Raw genomic sequence first — 8582 nt, forward strand, 5'->3', positions numbered from 1 at the left:
TTTATACTGCCTTTCTAGCAGTTACGCCCCTTGGGTATCGGCAGGGTAAAACGAAGCGATGACCTACAATCGGGTTTTTTCCAGGTCAATGTGATCACGTGACAGGGCTGTTCCGTGCCTCTTCGATTAGAACAACGACGACCACGGTTAAATTTATCAACGAAGTGCAACTCTTGTATTGATCAAGCACTATCTATTATCTGCATGCTTCATTGTGTTTGTATTGTGACCCAGCAACAGTAATATTGTCCTGTGTTGACAAATAGTTATGTAAATTCGACATTAGCACGGACACAACAATTACACTTTACAGCTGAGTGATGTTTACTTGTTGACAAAGGCAACACTTCGTTCTGTGCTTCGACAGGCAGTTGTTTGGCAAAACGCCAATCTAAGTAGGCCAATCGTATCAGCCACAGTGGTAACATGTGGAAGGTATGATTGAGATAGTGTGTCCTAAATATAGACCCCATCGCGTGTTTGGGAGCATAACCCAGTAGCAAGCTTCTATCAGGAAGGCTATGGGTTTCACATAATAAACACTACTCATCGGCCTTTATAGATTTCAAGTGCTGTTGCGGAGTTGTAAAGGTCGTATTTATGGGAGACTGGACATTCTTGAGATAGTTCTCTTTTCTCATTAAATAGACCAGTGACGTTGTATTGGCTGGAAATAACTCTTTTATGCCAGGGGCGGTCGGGTAGCCTAGTGGTTAAAGCGTTCGCTCGTCACGCCGAAGACCCGGGTTCGATTCCCGACATGGGTACAATGTGTGAAGCCAATTTCTGGTGACCCCCGCCTTGATATTGCTGGAATATTGCCAAAATCGGCGTAAAACCATACTCGCTCACTCACTTTTATGCCAAGCAACAGCAAGCAACAACGAAAGACATAAAATACATTATCACAAACAGTGAATATTTAATGAATTGAACTGAATGAAACATGTGACCGAATAAGGCCGAATGGAGTGCATATCACGCGAACTTGAGGCAGGAGAAATTGGGTTTGACGTCGCATCCAAGATTATTGCTACCGCCTCTGTGGTCTAGTGGTAGAGCGTCCGCCCGGAGAGCCGAAGGTGGTTTGATCCCCGACCGCGTCATACCAAAAGACGTTAAAAGATGGTACTTGTTGTTACCCTGTCTGGCGCCCGGCATTAAGGGGCTAAAACAAGGACTGGTCGGCTCGGAGTCAGTTTACTGTGTCTGAGTGGGGTATTCATTTTAAACAGCGGCATGGTATCTCAGTGAGCTAGCACTATAAATCGGCATCAGTCCGGACTAGTACAAGCAGCCCCACAAACACACACACGTACATGCACGTCGCTATGTAAGTTCAATAATCTTGGACGCGACGTTAAACCCCATTTCACCTCACCTCACCTTCAATCAGATTAATGCACTTATATAGCGACGTATGGGCACGGTTCGCGTGCGTGCGTGCGTGCGTGCGTGCGTGCGTGTGTCTGCTTGTACTAAGTATTAACAATACAGATCCAATCAAAGTATACCACCCCCCATATTTAAGAGTTACTTTACTTACAACCTGCTGTTGTATAACTGGCTTCAGGAAATGCTTACCCTTTTCGCGAACATCTGGTGTCATCACTGATTTACAGTGATCCATTCATATATACTGAACAACAAAAGTTCCTGTGACATTGAATAAGATTTTTAATGCAAAGTTATGTTTTTTACCAAATCTGAAACAATTTCGGTTTGCAACAGATAAAAGACTCCTGTAAGTGTGCAAATGGTTAAATTGGCCATACTGACTTCAGAAAATGCGTGATTTCATAAAAACAACAACCCATGAACATGCCAACATGTCAATTTACAAATCAATAGCGTGTGTGTCCACCTCTGGTTGCGATGCAAGCAACACATCTTTGTCTCATGGAATGGACGAGGCGTCGCACAAAGTCCTGTGGGATATCTCCATATCTGCTGGAGTTCCTGGGGTGTCTGTGGAACGCGTGGTTGACGTCGAAGGCTCCGATCCATCTCATCCCACATGTGCCCGATTGGTGAGAGATCAGAGGCGCGAGCTGGGCAGGGGATGACATTCACGTTCTTTTGTTGAAGAGAATCCTGACCAAGTCGAGCAATAGGAGGCCGGGCGTTGTCTTGTTGAAAGGTAATGTCATTTGTTGTTGAGTATATTTTTTTTGCCTTTAACAGGGACTGTGAAAATGGCATTAGTCCGATTAGTACAGGCAGCCACACACGCACGCACGTACGCACGTACGCACGCACACATGCATGTCGCTATATAAGTGCAATAATCTTGGACGCGACGTTTAACTCCAGTTCACCTCACCTCCATGTTGAAATGACAGGTTTTGTTAACTGTTGACAGGCATTTATCTAGTGCACATGGGTTTGTAACAGACATTTGCAGCTACAAGATATACGGTAACTAGCAATGTCATAGTACTGTAAGGAGCCTATCACTTAGTACTCGGGCACTGCTAACGACCATGTATCTTGTAGCTGCTAATGTTTTATATCACAAGACCCCGTGATCTAGTGGGCTAGGGGGCACGGTCGGCCCAGTCGTCTAAGGCGCGATTCGCTATGCAGAGTTGCGTCCCTTCGGACGCGCCAGAAACCTATGATTGTGGGTTCGAATCCCGGTTCGCCCCGATTATGTTTCTAGGTTTGTCAGCACCAAACCCGTGCTCGTGGGTTTCATCGAAGTGGTAAACGTCTGAGACCTGCATCACTTCGGGCTTTCCTCCCACATTAAGCTGACACACCGTGATATAACTGGAATACTGTTAAAAGCGGTATTAAACCCAACTCACTCACTCTAGTGGGCTAAGGTTCCTTTAAACTTAATTAAAGCTACGTTTACAAAGTGCTGACACTTGTAGTGACCATTTATCTTAGTTTTTGCATAACATACCCTGTGATCTAGAGGACTAAGGCTCCTTTAAAATGTTACTGACATTGGTCGTGACCATAATGCTATCTTGTAGATGTTGATGTTTTGTATTCCTATCTCCAGAGGTCCAGGACAATTTGTCAACAATGAAAGCAAACACAATCGAAGTTGACTGAGCAAACAAGTATGTGAAATGCTGGACTTCCTCAATGATAACACCTTCCTGAGCAAGGGAGTGGACTATCATGGTATAACATTTATACTAAGTTATCTTATAATAATTAGATCTACATCAAGTGCTTTTATGAGTTATCATGGTGTAATATTTATACATCATTTCATATAATTATAGTTTAGCAAGTAATAATTATCATGGAACTGTTCTGGGTGAACAAAACCTTCCAAATGGCGTGCTGGTTTTTCTTGGGGAATTAGTCAGCAAAGAGCCGGAGTCACAGGAGACTAATCACAATTTTATTTACAAGAACAATTAACAATTTACAATATACTTAGAAAATAACTAAGGGTGCCTCAGAGAGGGAACTAAGGGAGCCGGGTGAGGTGGGTGTTTGTATGTTTATTGGATTTTGGATTGGTAGATTATTTAGTTTTTAGATGCGCTTAATTAGGTCTGTTTTGATTAGGATTTGCCTAGGGCCTTGAAGTTTTCTAGTTTATTTTGAGGGTTTAGTATTTCATCTAGAGTAGGAACCTTATTTAGATACACGGCCAAACTCCAAACAAAAAGACAAGCACAGCATACAAAACAACCTCTGCTACCCACACCACAACCAAACAACACCCCACACTTAAACTCGGCATGGGATGGCATCCTGCAAAGAGTACATCCAGCACCCAAAACACACATCCACCACACGTCCATCCCACAACCCTCCACTAGCACATTCACAACATCCACACCTGCACGCAAAACAAGTAACAATACGCCCGCCACAACCCAACCCGGCACCATACAAACCACAGCCGCTATGGCAACAACAACCGATCCCAAGCAATCACAACCCGAAAACCTAGACAGTAAGGAAACCACATCCAGACCACAAACACAAGCACGCACGCAAACCACCCCCATAGAATGTGAGGAAACTAAACTTAACAACACAGAAGAATATGAATGCACAACCGAGGAAGACATAAACGAAATAACTCTCTCAACCCCCCAAAAAACCAAAACCTTTAAACACAGGCCTCAGCAAATGTCAAACAACAAACTAAACAACTTAACCATCCTTCTCGCATACATGCTAAAGGAAATAAACCCAAACGCTAGCACTAAAGCTTTCTATACCGTAGCAAATAAGCTTAAACTGACAACCCTTACCTTCGAATTCTTCAGCATAGGCCTCGAATTAGTTAGCCCTACCTCAACCAAGTAAAAACCCCTAGCCTAAATAAAAACCTAACCTCCAAACACTAAAAGCCCAAATAATGGAAGGCCTAAACATATTTCAGTGGAATGCCAATGGACTAAATTCCCACGGCCACGAACTAAAAGCAAAATTTAAACAAGATAAGGGCCCGCACATTGCCTGTATCCAAGAAACCAAATTCTCAAAAAAATCTAAATTTACTCTACCAAACTACAACTCAGTTAGAACAGACCGAGCCAAACCTAAAACCGCTAGAGCCGCAGGAGGATTAATAATACTAATCAGAGAAGACATTAACTATGAAGAAATCAAAATAAACACACCAAACCTAGAAGCAAACGGCATCCAAATAACTCTCAAAAACCAAAAAATAAACATCATTAACGTATACCACTGGGCAGAACAAAAAATTCAAGCTGAGGACCTAAACAAATTACTGCAAATAAGCAATAAATCAACTATATTCCTAGGAGACTTTAACGCTCACCACCCCACCTGGAGCATAGATGAAAAAATAGATAATCATGGCAAACTAATCTCTGAATGGATAGAAACAAATAACCTTGTACTCCTAAACAATAACCAACCAACTAGATACGATAAGAAAAACCATAAAATGTCGGCTATCGACCTAACCATATGCACTCCAGATCTGGCCCAAAGTACTCAATGGGAAGTTCACGACGCCCCACTAGGTAGTGACCACTTCCCTATAAACATTACCATAGGCAATACAAACGTTCCTACCCAAACAGAAAACCTAGAACCAAAATTCAACTATAACCAAGCTAACTGGGACAAATTTCAGGATATCTGCAACCAAGCCAACCTAACCAAACTAGAAAATAAGGACCCAGAAATCTACTGCAAAAACCTAACAGACTACATAATTAACGCAGCCAAAGCATCAATACCTTATAAAACAAATAACGTAGGCAAACCCTCGGTACCATGGTGGAACGAGGAAATAGAACAAACTAGACGCAAACGTAAAACAGCCTTCAATAGAGCCAAACGCGACCATAACCATATAACGGTAGCTCACGAACTAAACCACAAGGTCCAAAAACTAGTCAAAATAGCTAAAACCAAAGATTGGAAATTATTTTGTGAAGGAGTAAATAATCGCACAGATGCCAGAACAGTCTGGCGAAAAATCCACGCCATTAGAGGCTTAAAACGTCACAAAAAAACACCCAACATAAACAATTCAACCAACCCTACCGAAAAGGCAAATAACCTAGCAAACCACTTCTCGGCCATAAGCAGCAACAATAACTTCAGCGAAAAATTCCAACAAAAACTTAAAGCAGAAGCCAAACCTACTAAAGTACCAAATAATGATAACCTCGAAATAAACCAACCTTACTCAATGGAAGAACTCCAGTACGTACTCCAAAATAGGAAAAAGGGAACTGCCCCAGGACTAGACCTAACATCCTACCAAATAATCAAAAAACTCCCCCCCAACCTACTCCAGGCACTACTTAAACTATATAACCTAATCTATCAAAACGGACAGGTACCAACTCCCTGGAAACAGGCACTAGTCATCCCTATCCCTAAACCCGATAAACCAACTAACCAGGCAAATTCTTATAGACCAATATCCCTAACCTCAAACCTATGTAAAGTAATGGAATCTATGGCCAAAAATAGACTACAACACTACTTAACTCAAAATAACATCATAAACACAGATCAAAGCGGTTTCACTCCTGGCCGCTCAACCTTAGATAATCTCGCCCGACTAGAACAGGACATAAAGACGGGACAACTCAACAAACAATACACAACAGGCATCTTTCTGGATTTCTCCAAAGCATTCGACATGGTTTGGCACAACGGGCTAATACAAAAACTTAAAAAAATAGGACTAAAAGGACAAATAATAAACTACATTCAGGACTTTCTAAACGAACGTAAAATAACAGTGGGGATAGACCATACTCTATCGGACCAGTGTCCCCTAGAAAATGGCACTCCCCAGGGCAGTATCCTCAGCCCCACACTCTTTAATATAATGATAAACGATCTCTTCGAGGGCCTATCCCCTAAAGTAAACACATCCAAATTCGCGGATGATGGAGCCCTCTGGATCCGCACAAAAAGTATTAATATGGCCCAAAATTTACTCCAAAAATCTCTTAATAAAATACAACAATGGGCTGACAAATGGGGCTTCTCCCTTAACTCAGAAAAAACAACAGGAATAGTATTCAAACATAAAAACATGAAACCCGCCTCCCCAATCCTCCAGCTAAACAACCAAACAATCAAATTTCAAAAACAAACCAAATTCTTAGGACTTATCTTCGATCAACATCTCACCTGGGATGCTCACATCCAAAACCTAACAACTAAATGCAGTAAAGACCTAAACACCCTAAGATGCCTCACTGGCTCAAACTGGGGAGCCTCCAAAGATACCCTCCTCTCACTCTACATATCACTAATTAGATCAAAACTAGACTACGGCTGCGCCATATACAACACCCTAAACAACTCTCTATCTAAAAAACTTGACTCAATACAATATCAGGCTCTCAAACTAATTACACGCACCCAACATGGCACCTCCTACACTTCACCCCAGGCCTTAACAGGAGAAATGCCACTAAGTCTACGCAGGGAACAGCTAAGCTTAAATTTCTGGGCCGCATCCCAATCAAACCCTCTCATCCAAAACCTAATAAACCAAAATATCAGCCCCAAAAACCAAGCTCTAGCTCGTAAACACCCCTTACTTACCCCAATATCTCAAAGAATAACAAACTACCTAAATGAACACCAAATTAAAAATCTTAAACAAAACTGCAAACAATCAAATATCTTCACCCCTAAACTTAAAATACCCAAAATAGACACAACACTAGCTAGCCAAATAAATAAACAAACCGACCCAAACATAGCTAAAACCACCACACTAGCATACATACACGAAAATTGGTCAAATTGGTGTCACATTTACACGGACGGATCTTCAGATCCGACCTCCAAACACACAGGTTTCGGAGTCCATACCACACAACCAACTAAAACTACACAATCCTTCCGACTCCCAAACAACCAATCAATATTCACGGCAGAACTAATGGGCATGGCCTCAGCCCTCCATAGTCAAGAATCCAAAAACCACAATAAAATCCTAATACTTACCGACTCCCTAAGTGGACTGCAAGCCCTCAAAAACAAAAATACCAAAAACCGACCTAAATTAATAAATCTAATACTTAAAAGCTCCAACGACCTAACTAACGCAGGCAAACAAATAACTTTCTTGTGGATACCCGCCCACGTAGGAATATACGGTAATGAAAACGCCGATAAGGCAGCTAAACTATCCCTCAAAATCCCAGAAATAAGCTTAAACTTACCCATCTCAAAATCAGAAATTAAAAGTGTAAATAAGCAAAAAATCACCAAAAAATGGCATAACCTATATCTAAACTCAAATAGCCAAATCAAAAAAGTACTCAGCAAACCACTAACCAAACCAAAAATTCACCATCCATCAAAAAAAATCGACAGAGTAATCACTAAACTCCAAACAGGACACACCAACCTAAATAACCACCTAAAAAAAATAAAAAAACATACTACAGGTAACTGCCCACACTGCAAACAACTAGAAACCCCAGAACACGCACTCATCTACTGCACACACTACCTAACACATCGAACCGCATTACAAACCACCCTCAATCTAAACCAGGCTCTCACTCTAGAAGCAATACTAAACCCACAAAATAAACTAGAAAACTTCAAGGCCTTAGGCGTATTCTTAATCAAAACGGAACTAATAAAACGCATCTAAAAACACTATAATCCACCAAATCAAAATTACATAAACACACAAAAATCCACCATACCCAGCTCCCTTAGTTCTCCTCCCTTACCCCATCGGCATCTATTCCAAATCTCAAAATTCCCAAATTCTATATAAGCAACCCCTAAAGCCCCCTCTTGGGTTGCACACACCACTTTCGCCCCTTTCGGAAACACAATAAATGGCCTGGCCGGGCCCGTGTGCGAAATACGCATCAGTCGGAAAGCGCACGTTAAATCTACAAAGTAAGTAAGTAAGTAACCTTATTTAGATTGAGGGTGGTTTGTAGTGTGGTTCTGTGTGTTTGGTAGTGGGTGCAGTGGATGAGTGCGTGTTCTGTGGTTTCGGGTTGTTTGCAGTGGGGGCAGTTGCCTGTGGTGTGCCTTTTAAGATTTTTTAGGTGGTTATTTAGGTTAGTGTGTCCTGTTTGGAGTTTTGTAATTAATCTGTCAATTTGTTTTGAGGGGTGTAG

The sequence above is a fragment of the Haliotis cracherodii genome, unplaced genomic scaffold (genome assembly GCF_022045235.1).
Source record: "Haliotis cracherodii isolate W230 unplaced genomic scaffold, xgHalCrac1.p SCAF_17, whole genome shotgun sequence".
Lineage (NCBI taxonomy): Eukaryota > Metazoa > Mollusca > Gastropoda > Lepetellida > Haliotidae > Haliotis > Haliotis cracherodii.